The 19,753-nt window shown below is 41.1% G+C and overlaps 1 long non-coding RNA gene across 1 annotated transcript in view; it reads right to left on the reverse strand.

Moving 5' to 3' along the window:
• Positions 1-1,341: 1,341 nt before the first annotated feature.
• LOC148149701 (uncharacterized) overlaps positions 1,342-19,753 on the reverse strand; it is a 52,784-nt gene continuing 34,372 nt past the window's right edge. Inside the window, exons 2-3 of the long non-coding RNA XR_015757318.1 lie at positions 10,484-10,668; positions 1,342-1,611 (exon numbers count right to left, since the gene is read on the reverse strand). This is a non-coding gene — a long non-coding RNA (uncharacterized LOC148149701). The remainder of the gene's footprint in view (positions 1,612-10,483; positions 10,669-19,753) is intronic.

Here is a 19,753-nt window from a genome sequence, read left to right on the forward strand (position 1 = left end):
AGATATTTGAAAGTTGCCACCCAGGTAAATAGTGCGGTGAAGAAGGCATATGGCGTACTGGCTTTTATTGGTAGAGGAATTGAGTTCCGGAGCACTGAGGTCATGATGCAGTTGTATAAGACTCTGGTGCGGCTGCATCTGGAGTATTGTGTGCAGTTTTGGTCGCCATACTATAGGAAGGATGTGGAGGCACTGGAACGAGTGCAGAGGAGGTTTACCAGGATGTTGCCTGGTATGGTAGAAAGATCATATGAGGAAAGGCTGAGGCACTTGGGGTTGTTTTCATTGGAGAAAAGAAGGTTTAGGGGTGACTTGATAGAGGTGTACAAGATGATTAGGGGTTTAGATAGGGTCGACAGTGAGAATCTTTTTCCACATATGGAGTCAGCTATTACAAGGGGGCATAGCTTTAAATTAAGGGGGGGTAGGTATAGGACAGATGTTAGGAGTAGGTTCTTTACTCAGCGAGTCGTGAGTTCATGGAATGCCCTGCCAGTAGCAGTGGTGGACTCTTCCTCATTATGGGCATTTAAGCGGGCATTGGATAGGCATATGGAGGTTAGGTGGGCTTGGATCAGCGCAACATCAAGGGCCAAAGGGCCTGTACTGCGCTGTATTCTTCTATGTTCTATGTTCTATGTTCTATAATGAGGCTGCCAATTGTACAGTTAACCTGCTCCCTAATTTTAACCCTGGCTGGTTGAATCTCCAACAGCTCAGAAAACCTGAGAGCTTAAAGAAGTCCTTTAGGGCAAAGATCTCTGGACTCTTACAGCAAACTGTGAGCCCAGTGGAAAAAAGGATACTTCCCACGCCAGACTCTCAGTCTTACCTCAGTCCCTGATGTTGGATGCAAGTAGCACTTTGGGTGGAATAAAGTTCTGCTCCAACCCACACCACCCCACTCACAGGTAACAGATGCAGGATACCGACTTGAGGTCTGTTCCAGAGTGCTCAAAGAAAAGCCATCAATCTGCGTTGAACATCCAAAAATATCACAAGCTGTGAGCATTCTATCTCAACTCCTCACCACTAATTATCCCCATCAATACTGCGACTGCGCTTTCACTTTTAAAATCAGAAACAGCAATAAATACATTGGGAGTAAAACTCTGTTATCTCACTTTTTAGATTAGAATCAATCTAAACATTATGGCAGAGACAGAGAACACAGGGGGCTAACACCTTCAACATATTGTCTATCTAACACCAATTGTTACAGTTAATCTGAGAATGCAACTTTTTTAAAAAAGGTTTTGTGAGTTACACATGAAAGAAGTGAAACTATCATGGTGATTCTAACAGATAAAAGACTCAACAGACAATCGAGGTATTTTTCACTGTATAATTTCAGTTTAATCACACCGTAAACTTTTGCTATAAATTCTGTGCCTTACAATTGTGTACTGTTGTGGTTCTGTTTGCCGAGCTGGGAATGTGTGTTGCAGACGTTTCGTCCCCTGTCTAGGTGACATCCTCAGTGCTTGGGAGCCTCCGGTGAAGCGTTTCTGTGATGTTTCCTCCGGCATTTATAGTGGTTTGTCTCTGCCGCTTCCGGTTGTCAGATCCAGCTGTCCGCTGCAGTGGTCGGTATATTGGGTCCAGGTCGATCTGCTTGTTGATAGAATGAGTGGATGAGTGCCATGTCTCTAGGAATTCCCTGGCTGTTCTCTGTTTGGCTTGTCCTATAATAATTGTGTACTGCACAACCACCTGATGAAGGAGCGGCGCTCCGAAAGCTAGTGCTTCCAATTAAACCTGTTGGACTATAACCTGGTGTTGTGTGATTTTTAACTTTGTACACCCCAATCCAATACCGGCACCTCCAAATCATTGTTAGTAAAAGTTGTGAACATGTTTTCCAATTGTTTAATACTTGCCCTGGCATGTACTGACAGTCTCAGTATGAGATTGAATAGTTGTCAAGGTGATAGCTCAGAAAATCAAATGTATTTCTAAACTTAGTATTATTGATGTAGAAATTAATTTTGAACACTAAGATATTTGGAAATTGCACATAACACGAATAAGCATGCTCAGAATTGTTACAGACCTGCAAGTCCCTGCATGCTTAGAGTGTCAATAAACTTCACAATAATGGGCATCATGTGAGCTTTGAAAATGAGGACAATGAAACCATCAGCATTTATTTTAATAAAATTAGTGATTCATCTTGAAAATATGTTCTTGTAAGAGTCATGCCTTGTTGAATATGAAGTTGTATGATTATTGTGGGAGACCACTCTCAACAAGTGCTTTTAAAAATAAGCACCTACTTACAAAGGGAGAATAACTTATTTTATACGTAAATTTGATTTTGAAATGGAAAATAGTTATTTTTATTTAAGGGCTCATAATAATAACTATCCTATCAAAGTGCCTTATATTATGTCTATGTATTAACTCCTTCTGCCAATGATTAGTTGAATGTGCAAAAGGAAAATAATGAGGATGCTGTAAAACTGTATTTTAAACAGAAATCTTTGGAAATATTCAAAGGGTTTGGCAGCAATGGATGAGATCTGCAATCTTCCATCAGAACTAGCTGACAACAAAGTTTAGAACATAGATCAAAGAACATAACAGCTCAGTACAGGCCCTTCAGTCCTCGCTGTTGCACGGCCGTGTGAAACCAATCCAAAGCCCACCTATCCTACGCTATTCCATTTTCATCCATATGACTATCCAATGACAATTTAAATGCAATTAAAGTTGGTGAGTCTACTACTGCTGCAGTCAGTGCATTCCACGCCCTTACTACTCTCCGAGTAAAGAACTTACCCCTGACAACTGTCCCTTATCTGTCATCCCTCAATTTAAAGCTATGTCCCCTTGTGCTAGCCATCACCATCCGAGGAAAACGGCTCTCACCGTCCACCCTACCTAACCCTCTGATTATCTTGTATGTCTCAATTAAGTCACCTATCAACCTTCTTCTCTCCAACGAAAACAGCCTCAAGTCCATCAGCCTTTCCTCATAAGACCTTCCCTCCATTCCAGGCAACTTCCTAGTTGAACTCTTTCCAAAGCTTCCACATCCCTCCTATAACGTGGTGAGCAGAGCTATCCGCAATACTCCAAATGTGGCTGCACCAGAGTTTTGTACAGCTGCAGCATGACCTCATGGTTCCAAAATTCAATACCTCTCCCAATAAAAGCTAACACACGTATGCCTTCATAACAACCCTATCAACCTGGATGGCAATTTTCAGGGATCTATGTATACGGACACCGAGATCTCTCTGCTCATCTGCACTACCAAGAATCTTATCATTCGCCCAGCACTCAGCATTCCTGTAACTACTTTCAAAGTGAATCACCTCACACTTTTCAGCATTAAACTCCAGCCCAGCTCTGCAGCTTATATATGTTCCTCTGTGGCCTACAACATCCTTCGGCACTATCCACAACTCTAGTGTCATTCGCAAATTTACTAACCCATCCTTCTCTGCCCTCATCCAAGTCATTTATAAAATGACAAACTACTGTGGACCCAAAGCAGATCCTTGTGGTACACCAATAATAACTAAACTCAAGGATGAACATTTCCCATCAACCACCACCCTCCATCTTCTTTCAGCTAGCCAATTTCTGATACAAACCACTAAATCACCCTCAATCCCATGCCTCCGTATTTTCTGCAGTAGTCTACCATGGACAACCTCATCAAACGCCTTACTGAAATCCATATGCACTACATCAACTGCTTTACCCTCATCCACCTGTTGGTCACCTTCTCAAAGAACTCAATAAGTTTGTGAGGCGTGACCTACCCTTCACAAAATTGTGTTGACTATCCATAATCAAATTATTCCTTTTCAGATGATTATAAATCCTATCTCTTATAACCTTTTACAACACTTTACCCACAACCGAAGTAAGGCCCACTGGTCTATAATTACCAGGGTTGTCCCGCCTCCCCTTCTTGAACAATGGGACAACATTTGCTATCCTCCAGTCTTCTGGCAATATTCCTGTAGACAATGATGACATAAAGGTCAAAACCAAAGGCTCTGCAAACTCCTCCCTGGCTTCCCAGAGAATCCTCAGATAAATCCCCTCCTGCCCAGGGGACTTATCTACTTTCACACGTATCAGAATTGCTAACACCTCCTCCTTGTGAACCTCAATCTCATCTGGTCTAGTAGCCTGTATCTCAGTATTCTCCTCGGCAACGTTGTCTTTTTCTAGTGTGAATACTGATGAACAACATTCATTTATCACTTCCCCTATATTCTCTAACTCCACGCACAACCTCCGACTACTACTCTTGATTGGCCCTAATCTCACTATCATCATTCTTTTATTCCTGACATACCTATAGAAAGCCTGAGGGTTTTCCTTGATCCTATTCGCCAAAGACTTCTCATGTCCCCTCCTGGCTTTTCTTAGCTCTCTCTTTAGGTCTTTCCTGGCTGACTTGTAATGCTTAAGTGCCCTAACTGAGCCTTCACATCTCATCTTAACATAAACCGCCTACTTCCTCTTGACAATAGATTCAACTTCCTTAGTAAACCACAGCTCCTGCGCTCGACAACTTCCTCCATGTCTGACAGGTACACACTTCTCAAGGATCCGCATTAGTTTTTCCTCGAATGAGATTAGATTAGATTCCCTACAGTGTGGAAACAGGCCCTTCGGCCAACCAGTCCACACCGACCCTCCGAAGAGTAACCCCCCAGACCCATTTCCCTCTAATGCACCTAACACTACGGCCAATTCACCTAACCTGCACATCTTTAGACTGTGGGAGGAAACCGGAGCACCCGGAGGAAACCCACGCAGACACGGGGAGAATGTGCAAACTCCACACAGACAACTCCATATTTCTATAGTGCTCAGCCCCTGCAGTTTCCTTCTCCATTCTATGCATGTTAAATCTTGTCTAATCGCATTGTAATCGCCTTTCCCCCAGCTATAACTCTTGCCCTGCAGTATATACCTATCCCTTTCCATCACTGAAGTAAACATAACCAAATTGTGGTCACTATCACCAAAGTGCTCACCTACCTCCAAATCTAACACCTGACTGGGTTCATTACCCAGTACCAAACCCAATGTGGCTTCGCCACTTGTTGGCTGTCTCCATACTGTGTCACGAAGCCCTCCTGCACACACTGGACAAAAACTGACACATCTAAAGTACTTGAACTATAATATTCCTATTCAATATTTGGGAAATTAAAGTCCCTCATAATAACCACCCTGTCACTCTCGCTCCTATCGAGGATCATCTTTGCAATCCTATCCTCTGCATCTCTGGAACTATTCGGAGGCCTAAAGAAAACTCCCAACATAGTGACCTCTCCTTTCCTGTTTCTAATCTCAGCCCATACTTCTTCAGTAGACAAGTCCTCAAACATTCTTTCTGCAACTGTAATACTGTCCTTGACGAACAATGCCACACCACCCCCTCTTTTACCATCTTCCCTGTCTTTGTCCTTCTAGGTGGTAGTGGTCATGTCTTTGTAAGATTCTATTGAAGGAGGCTTGGTGAATTCCTACATTGCATCTTATGAGTGGTGCACACTGCTCCTCCTGAGTGTTGGTCGTGGAGGAAGTGGAAGTTTGTGCATGTGATGCCACCCAAGCAGCAGCTTTGTCCTGGATGGTGTCAAGCTCCTCAAGTATTGTTGGAGATGATTCATCTAACAAATTAGAGTTTTCGATCATATCCCTGACTTGTGCCTTGTAGATTTTGGACAGGTTTTGGGGAGTCAGGAACTGAGTTACTCATTGAAGAACTTATAGCCTATCACCTGCTGTCATTGACGTAGTATTTATATGGCTAATTAGTTTAGTTTCTGATCAATGGTAACCCCAAGATGCTGATAGTGGGCGAGTCAGTAATGGAAACGCAATTGAATGTCAAGAGGTGATGGTTAGATTCTTACTTGTTGGAGATGGTCATTGACTGGTACTGTGGTACAAATAAACTGACATATAAATGAGGCAGCATTAACTAGTAAAGAGATGTTAATATATGCAAAAAAGAGCCTTACCATTCACTGATGGGATTTTCATCTCATTGTTAAAACCAGGGGTGGAAAATTGGACTTTGAGAATCTTAGCTTTTCGATTTCACTATATTTTGTTCAAATAATTAAAGGGTTGGGAAAGTTTTGTCCATTCTGTTTTATAAAATGCTTTTATAAAAGACACAGGTGATCACAGATATTTGAAATAAAAGAAGAACTGCAGGTGGTGGACACAGAGAGAAAAACATGGAGAGAAGGGGAGAGAGATGAACCGAGAGAGACAGACACATTACAGAAAAAGGAGAGATAAATAAAGAGAGAGAGTGAGAGATGGCATTGTCAATGAGGTGTGATCCTGAGAATGATTATGTAAGGCTGTTGCTTGACTTATCTAAGAGACAACTCTCTCAATTTTTACTCTCAGCCGTAGATGTTAGTCAGGAGGACTTTGCAGGGTCAGCAGGGCTATGTTTGTCAGTGTTTCAGGTGCCGATGTAAAATTGGGTAGGTCCACTGTATCTGCAATTCACGTTAGCTCAGCAAATATTTCAGCTCTCTTTCTACAAAAGAAACAAGAATAAATTGAATAGTGCCTACTCTGCGACTGGTCTCGTGTATTTCTAAATGACTGACTTGCCACTGGCTGAAGCCTGGATCTGGGTCTATGTTCACTCAACTGAAAGGTGTTGAGACAAAAAAATGACAAGCAACAGGAGAACAGTGAACATATGAGTGTTTCTGACCATGAACATGCCCATACTGCCAGGAATATAGAGGTATTTACATAGGAGAAAACACATGATGCTTTCATGAATTTCTGCTGACACTGAATTAAGCAGTGGTTCCAACTCAATGCACTCAGCTGCTTTACTTCATGTCTGAAATTCTCTGTGTCCATTTGTGGATCTATAACAAAGCATTCTCCTAGTTAATGAAGTAACTAGCAGTGCACTCAAAATAAGCTTTGGAGTAAAAGATGCAGAAGACTCTACAACTACGCTCGCTGTATCTGAATAATTGTTCTTGTTTAATATTTTGCGATTTTCTACCTACTTTCACGTGAGAAGATTATGTGACCCATAGGAGACAGCTGCTGCTGCTGTAAATTACAGTTGCTGATACGAATGACGATGGGAGTCATAGAGTCAGACAGCACAGAAACAGATCCTTCATTCCAACCAGCCCATACCGACCATAATCCCAAAATAAACCAGTCCCACCTACCTCCACCTGGCCCATATTCCTCCAAAGCTTTATCCCTATAATGATCCAAATGTCTTTTAAACATTGTAACCGTATCAGCATCCACCACTTCCTCTGGAAGTTGATTCCACATACGAATCACTCAGTGTGTAATAGAAATGCAGCCCACCCCCCAGGTCTTTAAATCTTTCTCCTCTCACCTTAAAAATATGCCCTTAGTCTTGAAATCCCCCACCCTAGGGAAAGGACACCTGCTATTCACTTTATCTATATCCTTCATGGTTATATAAACCTCTACAAGGTCAGCCTTGCTCCAGTCCCAGTCTATCCAGTCTCACCCTATAATTCAACCCTCCATTCCTGGCAACATCCTGGTTAATCTCTCCAGCTTAATAACATTTCCTCCTATAACAGGAAGACCAGAGCTGGCTGGACCATTGATGCTTGATAAGGTTACCTTAGCAGCATCTTCAAAATCCATACTCTTCACTATCTTGATGGAAAAAGACAATATCTGCAAAGATGCACAACCACCTTGAAACCAGACACCAGACTGGCTTGAACACTTTTGCTATTTATCCACTTTTTTGTTGAGTAAAAACTCTTGATGAATACGATTGCGAGAGTACCTTGAAGCCAGACTGCAGCAGTTCAACAAGATCGACTAAACAAGACAACTATCAGTGAGCAATAAATACTGGCCTTGCCGATAATGTCTACACTCCAGCAATGATTAAACTTTCATTTTGTCCTTTGGACATCTGTCCTGTTCACACAACCTAATAAAAAGTGTTGTTGCCACAATTAATGGGCCATACTACTCATGGGGCTTTCTCCTGCTGCGCTTTTCCAGCACCACACTTTTCAACTCTGGTCTCCGGCATCTGCAGTCCTCACTTTCTCCTCCATGGGCTTTCTCCTGTCCATTACATGGCAACCTCGATTATCTGAACATCGATTATCCAAATTTCGGATTATCTGAGCAAGATCTCAAGCTCCTGATGTTTGGGTAAACCGTGTTATCTGAACATTCGATTATCTGCCAAAATACTCCCACCCCCACCCCCACTGTGTCATTCAGATAATTGAGGTTGCCTTATATTTTAGTGGATTGGATCGTTTATTTAAAATAAATGGATGAAGGCCTACACTGAACAGCAGTTGGAGCAATATACTTTGAAAGTACATTCACTAACATCACCAGGAGTAATTTTTAAGCTGATCATTGGCAAAGCCTAGCTTGCATTTTATTTTAGTCCAGGTTTTTATTGTACTGTTCAGTACTTTAACTTCAAGCTGAAACCTTACAATCACACAGAAAAAGAAAAATCACACCAGCCTCCCCAGAATGTTTTTCAAGTACATTGCCTGAGAAGTATAAAAATGTCATACATTTCAAAGTGGGTTGCTGTCAGTGGCAATGGGTGCATTGGCTGGAAGAAAGCGATTTCATTCCCAAAATTCTTTATGGACTGATAAATTATATTAAACACAACCTAAAAGTAGTGCCCTGTCATGATCAATTATATTAATGACGTTGAACAATGTCAGGTTTTATGACACTTTCCTTCTGCTCCAAGTAATCCTCCAGAATAAGAATTATTTTATTTAGATTTAATATGGTTTCAAAATGAAACAGCCAATCTGCTTTACAGAAGAAAATGAAATGAGAGTAGCATTCAAATAAAAGAGGAAAACCAACGACTGAAAATCCCAGGCATAAAAACCTAAATTCAAAGAGATTTATGAAGAAGAGAGTTACATGGAAATTAGAAAAAGAACAGTGAAATAATGGCCTACAATAATTACACAACAATGAATTATTAATGCAATCACTTAACTGCGTGAGGTTATATAGTAACACTGCATCCAGTTAAAAATAGATTGTTTCCTACTGATTATTGTTACCTTGCTCATTTTCTTTTGTCATTTTTCACCTTCCCTCTTGTATCCCTACCTCTGTCTTTGTGTCTTTACTTTGATATTTTCTGTCTGGGTAATGGCAAGTGCAGACAATATATTATTTATCAGGCCATCTCCACATACAGAACTGAATTAGCATTCAGCTTTTATCATTCTCTTTTAGATACTCCACATAGATAGAAACACATTACCGCATAACACCAGTTAAGAGGTTTTCAATTAGATTTGTGGTTTGAAAGTTTGAGTCTAGAAACTAATAGAACGCAAAATGAAGCCGTGTAAAAGACTGGATTAATTGCTTGCATTGTCAAGAGTAAATTATCCCTGCTATGTTGCCTTGCAAACTGACTTCGTCTTGCTAAGAATTTTGTTCTTGCTGTTGTTCAGAATAAAAAACATTTTATTTTACCTACTGTGTTTCTCAAGGAAAAGTGTTTTTATTTTTAATCATTCTCTTTATTTAGGCATCATTGGCAAGACTGGCATTTAAAATAAAAAGTCATGAGTAATCTCTCTTCTTGAATTATGTTTTGTGCTTCTTGCTAGTTCTGGTCCCCTCTTATTTCCTTCTATTTTGCATTCAGGGAACAGCTGTCCTGCCAGTCAAACTTCATCTCGACACATAGTCATAGAATCTTACAGCACAGTCCAACCTGTTCATGTTGAACATAATCCCAAACTAAACTAGGCCCACCTGTCCAATCCTGGCCCATGTCCCTCCAAGGAGAAAGTGAGGACTCCAGATGCTGGAGATCAGAGCTGAAAATGTGTTGCTGGAAAAGCGCAGCAGGTCAGGCACCATCCAGGGAACAGGAGAGTCGACGTTTCGGGCATAAGCCCTTTTTCAGGAAAGTCCTTCTTCCTGAAGAAGGGCTTATGCCCGAAACGTCGATTCTCCTGTTCCTTGGATGCTGCCTGACCTGCTGCGCTTTTCCAGCAACACATTTTCAGCCATGTCCCTCCAAACCTTTCCTATTTCTGTACTTAACTAAATGTTTTTAAACGTTGTATTAACATCCACCACTTTCCAAGGAAGTTTATTTCATATGCAAACCACCTTCTGTGTAAAAATATTGCCCCTCATGTCTTATTTAAATCCCCCTCCTCTCACCATAAAAACGTACCCCCAGTCTTGAAATCACTCATTCTAGGGAAAAGACAGCTACCATTAACCCTTTTCGTACCCCTCAGGATGTTATAAACTTCTATAAGGTAATTTCTCAAACTCCTACACTCCAATGAAAAAATATTTCCTGCTCCCATTTTCACTCCATTGGATTTGCACCATGATTTTTTTTGTAATTTAATCTGTCTCACTCTCTTTCCTATTACACATTTTCCCTTTTGCTCCACTCACACAGCCCTGCTTTCCAACTTACCAAACTTTCCCTGTGCTGATGTCAAGTCACAGACCTGTAATATTAACATGAAGCATAGATGCTGGCCAGTCCTGCTGAGTGTTTCTAGCAGTTTATGTTTTTATTTCTTGCTGATCCACTGCAGTCTTCGGGATGAAAGTAATCCCACCATGCTACAAAAGCACCATACGGCAAATGTTGGTAATCTGAAACAAAAGGCAGAAAAATGTTGAAAATGCTCAGTATGTCTGACAGCATATGTGGAGTGAGAAACTGAGTTAGCCTTTCAAGTCAATAATCTTTTGTCAGGACTCATTCTTCAGAAATAGAACCTCCCACAGTGCTGTCAGTTGCAGCATTTCAGGATTTTCACCCAACTTCAATGAAGAAGCTGTGTTATATATCTAACTCTTTTGATCATTTGTCCAGCAGTCAAGATTGTGAGTGCAATGAAGTTACCACTACATTGCACTATCTGACAATGAAGTTTGTTACATGAAAGTATCACAAGAATACAGCATTCGATGTCACAGGGACAAATATTCTCATATCTTCATCTTGCCAATTTGGCTTCAGTGCAAATACATCAACAGCATTCCCACTGGGATGCCACCAGAGTTAAAAGTGGCAGAACAGGAAGGGCAGCTTAAAACATCTGAATTAATCTGTTTGAAAATGCATATTGCAGATATTCATTTAAAAGCTCAGAGTATTTTTTTATTGAGTGTCTAGTGTTTACCAGGTGCCTGGAGTTTGCCTCAATGCTACTCTCCTAGTATTAGGGCAATGTTTCCCCCTCCTCGTATCCACTTACATAATGGGTTAGGCTCAGTTGGCTGGATGGTTGGTTTGCAAAGCAGTGTGTTGCCAATGGCGTGGGTTCAACTCCCGCACTGGCTGAGGTTACCATGAAGGACTGTCCTTCACATCCTGTTGAGGCACAGTGACCCTCAATTTAAACCACCACCACCATCTCCCTCCAGTGAGGGGGTCCTATGGTCTATGGCAATGCACAGTTGATCCGATGGACAGGATCAGATTTGACTATGATGTGCTCTTGCTGCTAAATATTGTTATGGTCTAGGCCAGACCACTCAAAACATTCTTAAGCAGGCAGCCCCAGACCATAACTTTGCAATTTGTTTCAGTAAGTGTACAGTGATAATCACCCAGAGTATGTGAGTGAGGTTGACTATCAAGTTTAAAAAGACAAAAAAAATTATTCACAAAATTACACAATGAAACATGAAGAACAGAATAGAGAAGCCCTACAGAACTCAGTCTATCCAAACTAGACTTAATTATGCTGTTCCAAATGTACACAACAGTCCCGATAAGCAAACCCCCCTTAAAACACACAAAAAAAGGTCAGATGCTTACAGGCTGAAGTTAGAAGAGAGAGAGAGAGTTTCCACACAGCTCACTGTTGAACTCCCAACCAGTTCTGCTCAGCTCAGCTAAAGAGCTGACCATTCCCCTTTCATTATACAGGTCACTTCTAAAACATGACCACTTTGGCCTGTAGTCTCATCTGTTTACATATAAACAAAAGGCCTCTCAATAACCTTTAACCTCTGTACCGAACCAGTCTGATCGGCGCCCGGCTCAGTTTATTGCCCCTCTGAGAAACATCAAGGACAGAATCTCCTTGAGCTAAGGAACAGCTTTTAGAAAAAAAAGGAACTAGCTTTGTGACACCTCCCCCCCCTTTAAAAAATGAACTATCAATACCAAAAGATGGCTTCATTTTTTAATCCTTCAAAACCCGGTTAGTAGTCTAAACACACATATACACTATACTAATTATAAACATGCAAACATGCACAACCCCATGCAAATTCAGGCCGCGGTACACCCACCACCGAATGCCCCCAGTATCTCATTCAAATCTCGATAACACATCGGCAATCACATTTTCACGACCTGCCGCAGGCACCATTGTCACATTGAATATTTCTGTTGACAAACGCTCAACTTCCTGGAAAAATATCCGGTGGATCTTTCTATTCCCCTCGTCATCCTCCTGCAGGAACACCGCACTGACACCCACAACACAGACATTGATAGCCACATTGAAAGTCTTCATGTAATCCGGTGTGGCTAACACTGGGGCAGTGGTTAACACAGGTTTTAGGCTGTCAAATGCCTTTTGACAGTCCACTGTCCACTGAAACTTCTTGCCCTTGTCTAACAATTCAGTGAGTGGAGCAGCCACACTGCTAAAGTTTGACTCAAACATTCGGCAAAATGCACTCAGTCCCAGGAACCGTAGTACTGTTTTTTTTGTCAACAGTGTGCGAAATTCCCCAATTACTTTCATTTTTGCATCTTGTGGGGCCATTTGCCACGTCCAATAACATGGCACAGGAAGGTGACTTGGTCTTTGGCGAATTCACTTTTAGCTAGGTTTACCACCAAGCCTGCCTTCTGAACTCAATCAAACAAGTCTGATAAATACTGTAAATGTTCCTTCCATGAGTGACTAAAAATTACCAGGTCATCAATATCTACCAAACTGTTGGGTAATCCAGCAATGACCTTATTAGTCAGTCTCTGAAATGTAGCTGGAGCATTTTTCATATCAAATGGCATGTCCTTGAACTGATATAGTCCATTTGGTGTTACGAAAGCCGAAATCATCTTTGCTCTCTCTGACAGAGGTACTTGCCAGCAGCCTCTGAGCAAGTCCAACTTAGAAATGTAAGTTGCTTGTCTCACCTTTTCAACACAGTCCTCTAACTGGGGAATTAGATATGCATCAGTCTTTGTAACGGCGTTGACTTTGCGGTAGTCCACACATAACCATTGGGTACCATCTGGCTCCGGCACCATGACTATTGGTGAGCTCCAGTCAAGGTAACTCACTTTGATTATGCAATCTTGGACCATGTGCCCACTGTGGCAACTTTAGAGGGTTATGCCTAAAAGGATGTTGTTTAATTAGAACAGCATCTCCTATACCTACATAATGCACAATGAAGTTAGTACCTCCCAGTTTATTTCTGCATATCTCCCCAAGTGAGAGCTATCACTCTTTCAGGTCATTTCTTCTGGAAGTTAACTCAATAATTTATCCCAATTTTTGACAACTTCCTCATTGTCCAATCTGATTTGAGGAATGTCCAATTCACAATCCTCTGAGCTTGGTTCTCCCTTCCTTGCTGTAATCATTAACACCTTCTCCTCTTGCTTTCCTTCCCGATCAAAATACCTTTTCAGCATATTCACATGACACACTCTGTGAGAGTTCGTCCTATCTGGAGTCCTTATTAATAGTTCACCTCAGTCAATTTCCTCTCGATTTGATAAAATCCACCAAACCTTGCTTTTAAAGGCTCACCTGTTCCTGGAAGTAACACCAATACCTTATCCCCAATTGCAAAATTGCAAATTTGTGATTTCATATCCGCTTCCTGTTTCATTGTATGCTGTGATACTTTCAAATGCTGTCTAGCCGATTCTCCAGCTCTATTTAATCGTTCTCTAAATTTTGACACAGAGTCCAAATGGGTGGTCTCTGAATTCTGACTTATTAATTACTCCTTAATCAATTTTATGCCCAAACATTTGATACCCAATTTTGTCCCCTCTTCATACCCAAAAATTAATTCAAATGGGCTGAATTTGGTTGATTCATTCGGTCCTCTCTGATCGCAAAAAGTACATACAGAACTCCCTTATTCCATCATCCTGATAATCCTGACCATGGTCTTTAGAGTTTGATGCCATCTCTCTAGTGCTCCCTGTGATTCTGGATGGTGTCCAGTAGATTTGAATTGCTTTATTCCCAAATTATCCACAACCTCCTTGAATAGTTTGGATGTGAAGTTTGATCCTTAATCTGACTGGATCTCTATTGGTAGTCCATATCATGTTAAAAAACATAAGTAATTTTTATCCAACCCTTTTAGCTGTGATGTTGCAGAATGGGATTGCCTCTGGAAATCTAGTCGACACATCCGTTATTATTAATAAACATTTCTTCCTATTTTTTGTTTGAGGTAGGAGACCTACGCAATCAATCAAGGCTCTTGTAAAAGGTTCCTCAAATGCTGGAATAGGTATTAAAGGTGCAGGTTTTATTACAGCCTGTGGTTTTCTGATTAGCTGACATGTATGACACGTCTGGCAGAATTCAAACAACATCCTTGTGTTGTCCAGGCCTGTAAAAGATGTCTTTGTATTTTAGCCTATGTTTTCATCACCCCTAAATGACCTCCAAGTAGTAGCTCATGTGACACTCCCAGCACCTCCCTTCTATACCCGATTGGCAAAACAATTTGATGAGCCTCTGCCTATTTCTCATCTGCTTGAATGTGTGGTGTTCTCCATTTCCCCATTAAGACATAATTTGTTAAGTAATCATTTGTGGGCGGCACGGTGGCACAGTGGTTAGCACTGCTGCCTCAGAGCGCCAGAGACCCGGGTTCAATTCCCGCCTCAGGCGACTGACTGTGTGGAGTTTGCACGTTCTCCCCGTGTCTGTGTGGGTTTCCTCTGGGTGCTCCGGTTTCCTCCCACAGTCCAAAGATGTGCAGGTTAGGTGAATTGGCCATGCTAAATTGCCCGTAGAGTTAGGTAAGGGGTAAATGTAGGGGTATGGGTGGGTTGCGCTTCGGCGGGTCGGTGTGGTCTTGTTGGGCCAAGGGCCTGTTTCCACACTGTAATGTAATCTAATCTAAATCTAATCTAAAGGATGCATTCACTTTCCACAGACATGGAAAAGTGATATAACTTTAAGGTTCTCATCTTTCTGCTGTAACTTAGCAGAGCTAAATATACTTGCATGTGTACCAATTGCTCCTGCGCTGTGCCACTTATCTGATCAAAAAAAGTCTTGGATAAAGCTATGTCGGCTTCCTTATCTGTTCCTTTTGATCTCTCCTGCTTCAGCTAGTGTCTCTGTGATCTTGTAATCACACAATCAGGGAAAATTCCTGGATAAACATTCTCCAGGTCTTCAGTTACCTGCTTCATCACGAGCTTCTCAACTAGAGTAGGCAGCATGCCTACCGGTGAATAAGCGATATCATTTACAAGGACAAATTGTATTCCTAGAGCTGAGAGTTTGCCCAGTAGTCCTACCACAAATTCTCCACTCTTCTCTGGACTCTCTAACCTCACTTTACATAATGGAGCACTTTTTCTCTCACCATGAATTCCTGTTACCAGTACCTTCTCTGACAATAGTCCCTCAGGAGTGCATATCTCCTCATCCTTCAGCATCACAGACTGAGAGGATCCTGTGTCCCTCAATATTGTAACCTCTTTACCTGCTACTCCTGCCCTATGTGAATAAACTTTACCCTTGCATGTATTTTTTTTTTAGAGGCTGCCTTAACCAGCCTCTAATCATCTTGTACACTCTGAGGCAGTTGTCTAACTTCCCTTGTGCTTTTTGTTACTAGTCCAACAAAACGCCCAGGCTTGTCTGGTTTTCCTACATCTGGCTTTCTCCTAGCCCACCAACACTGTGATTTTGTGTGGCCCACTTTATTACAATGAAAACACTGGAGCTTTTTAACTTCTTTGTCCCCCTCAAGGGGTTCTTTTTGACCCTGTGGTAAGTTATCCTTATGATCTTCACTGAGATCTACCTTTCCCTTTCCCCGTGAGGATTTCTCTTAACCCCAATTTCTATCCCTCATGGACTGAAATTGATTCTGGAAGCCAAACCAAGTTTTATGGACCAACTCATAATCATAATTTGATCCTTTCAAACTCAATGTCGGTTTGACCAGAGTCCCCCCTTAGATTCCTGAAACGTTGTCTATAGACTTCTAGTACAGGCTCATATGCATTTAAAATGGCTTTTTTTCACCTCCTCATATTCCCCAGATGTCTCCACTGATAGTAATGTGAATACTTCACTCGCCTGACTTCCAAGTTTCGTTTGGACCAACAAAACCCAAATTGCCACTGACCACTGCATTTGTTTAGCCACTTTTTCAAATGAGATGAAAAAGGCTTCCACATCCTCCTCATCAAATTGAGGCAGTGCTTAAATATACTTAAACTGTTACTCACTCGGCTTCTGACTGTGAGGGGCTTGCTCCCCCTCACTCTCTTCCTCACTAAGCCTACCCTCAAGCCTTCATCTCCAACCTTTTAAGCTGACTTTCCTTTTTAAGTGGAGAAAGTGAGGACTGCAGATGCTGGAGATCAAAGTTGAAACTTTATTGCTGGAACAGCACAGCAGGTCAGGCAGCATCCAGGGAACAGGAGATTCGACGTTTCGGGCACAGGCCGAAGAAGGGCCTGTGCCCGAAACGTCGAATCTCCTGTTCCCTGGATGCTGCCTGACCTGCTGTGCTGTTCCAGCAATAAAGTTTCAACTTTCCTTTTTAAGTGTCAGTTTTTGAAATTCAAAAGCTCTCTCTTTTTCTTTCTCATCTGTTGCTGCTCTCTTTTTCTCTCTGTTCTGCGTCTCTCTCTTCTTCCCTCTCCGGCTTCTAATTGTAACTCAAACTGTTTCATTTCTGATGCCCTTTCCTTATCTCTTATCCCTAACTCAAGCTGCTTCATTTGCAATTGAATCCTTGCCATCTCTATAGATTCTGATGGTTTCTCCAGCAAGTATAAATGTTGAGCTACAGCTGTAATTATCTCTCCTTTCCTCACAGAAGCAGGCAGTTCCAATTCCAGCTTCTCTGCTAATTCCTGCAGCTTGGTCTTATTCACCTTTTGAAAAATTTCCAAAGTCACTGCACCCACATCCAGAAATCTTCTGGAGACTGAAAGAGCCATTCCTATCCCAAGCTTTGTCTACTCAACCAAACCAACACCTGAACTAAAGACACTAGCACCTACCACTCGCTGTTTAAAATCTCACAAAGAGCCCCAATCTGTTCTGGACTAGGCCAGACCACTCAAAATATTCTTAAGCAGGCAGCCCAGATCATTACTTTGCAAATTGTTTCAGTAAGTGTACAGTGAAAATCACCCTGAATAAGTTAGCTAGGTTGCCTACCAGGTTTAAAACAGACAAAAAATGTATTTACAAAATTACACAATGAAACACCAAGTACAGAACTCAGTCTATCCAAACTAGACTTAATTATGCTGTTCAGAATATTCACAACAGTCCCAATAAGCAAACCCCCTTTAAAACACACAAAAAAGGGTCAGATGCTTACAGGTTGAAGTTAGAAGCGAGAGAGAGAGTTTCCATGCACCTCACTGTTGAACTCTCAACAAGTTCTGGACTGAATTAAACTGCTCAGCTCAGCTAGAGTGATGACCACTCCCCTTTCAGGTGACTTCTAAAACATGACCACCTTGGCCTGAAGTCTCATCTGTTTACATATTAACAAAAGGCCTCTCAAAATCCTTTTCATCTCTGTACCAAACCAGTCTGATCAGAGCCCGGCCTGATTTATTACCCCTCTGAAAACAATCAAGGATAGCGTATCCTTGCGCCAAGGAACAGCTTTTAGAAAGAAAAGAGACTGGATTTGTAACAATATACCAACACTGTCAAGCCTCATGAAAGAATGGCACACAGTTGTCTAAAAGCAACAGCAGTCGAGAGTCTGTTACTGGAAAAGCATCCAAGAAGTAGGACAATTGACATTTTGGGCCGAAGCCCTTTATCAGGAAGGGTTCCTGCCTGAAATATCAATTCTCCTGCTCCTCAGATGCTGCCTGACCTGTTGTGCTTTTCTACTTACACACTCTCAACTCTGATCTCCAGCATCTGCGGACCTCACTTTCTCCTAAAGGCAACAGCAGTCTGTAGCAACTTGTGAAGAAGTGTTTCCATCACAAGGAATCAGGAAAATGCGAAAATGCCCACAGGAAAAAAGAAGAAGTGAGAAAGAAAAGTACGATGTTGAAAGATAAAAGAAAATCTGAATGCTTGAATAATATGCAGAGCACTTCAAAGCTTAAGGCATTAAAACAAATACAGTGGATTAAAAACATGCTGCTACTATGCTTTCTGACCTTGACTCAGTTCATTAATATGCCTCGTTGAATTCCCCCAGAAGATGCATCTAATTCAACAAACCATTATTATTGTTTGACAGTCTCTGATCATTGCCTTGCAGATATTCACATAAAAGTGAGATATTATTTAAGTGCACTGTACATTTTTCTTCCTGACATTCCAATGAATGAAGCTTCATGCAGCTGGTATATTAGCTTCCTGTCAGCTGCAAAATCTAGTTTATAAATACAATAATTGCTACAATGCTATAACATTTCTCATTTTTAAAATCAGTTTCAAACCTTTTCTTTACCAAAAGACATACTGAATACAAATGGAAAAACAGGATGAAGTTGGAAGCACAGTTGTTAAGATGTTTAATTCCCACGTCCAAAAGACCAGAAAATATTTTGTATGTCAGAGAGCATGGACTGTGTCAGTTGAGACATAAAAGAGAATTGTCATTAGAAGTCATGTGGAAATCCTGGGAATGTCTTTTTTTTAAACTGAAACTTTGAATTACAGCATATAGTAATTGATGGTATGACTTCTCTTTAAAGAAATCAGTCATAATGTACCTTGAGATTGAAAATTTAATTTTTTCTATAGCTTTGTTTATTGTCTATGACATATTTTGCATTGTAATTATGTCTGTACATTTCAGGCTTATGTCTGTTGAGAGATTAATAAATCTTAAAATAAAGGTTACAATTGATATCAATGACCTGTATGCCCATGTTTCCAAATCTTGAGTAATGCATGGAGTTTTGCAAATTTTTTTTAAAAAGGCTTTCATGTTTCTTAGCCAAGGTAATTTATATGTAACCCACAGGGCAAAACGCTGATATTACCATTGGGCAGATAGAAATAGAGCAGCTGATCTGATCCCACCAGTTTCCATCTGCTCTGTTGAGGTTAAAATGGCATCCTCTTTGGATATAATTCCAGGCAGAGAAGGGAACAGAGGTGATCCATCTTCTTTTGTTACCTTCTCTACGTACTACCATGCTAAAATATATTGATGAAACAGATATTGTTGGAAAAGCTCAGCAAATCTGGCAGCATCTCTGGAGAGAAATCTGAGTTAACATTTTAGGTCGAGTGACCCTTCCTCAGAACTTGACTCAAAATATTAACTCTGATTTCTCTCCAAAGAAGCTGCCAGGCCTGCTGAGCTTTTCCAGCAATTTCTGTTTTTGTTTCTGATTTACAAGCATCCACAATGCTTTCAGTTTTTATTTGATGAAATCAAAGTTTGGTGCAGAGTCAGAAAAATAAGTCAACGTGAGAAAAACTGAATGAATTATTCATGGAATGCTGTAAAGAAACAAACATTGCTTTAGCAGTGGTGTGAAAGATGCTGA

The sequence above is a fragment of the Chiloscyllium plagiosum genome, unplaced genomic scaffold (assembly GCF_037043375.1).
Source record: "Chiloscyllium plagiosum isolate Xiang-an unplaced genomic scaffold, Cpla_swu_hap1 HiC_scaffold_6, whole genome shotgun sequence".
In the NCBI taxonomy this organism is placed as follows: domain Eukaryota; kingdom Metazoa; phylum Chordata; class Chondrichthyes; order Orectolobiformes; family Hemiscylliidae; genus Chiloscyllium; species Chiloscyllium plagiosum.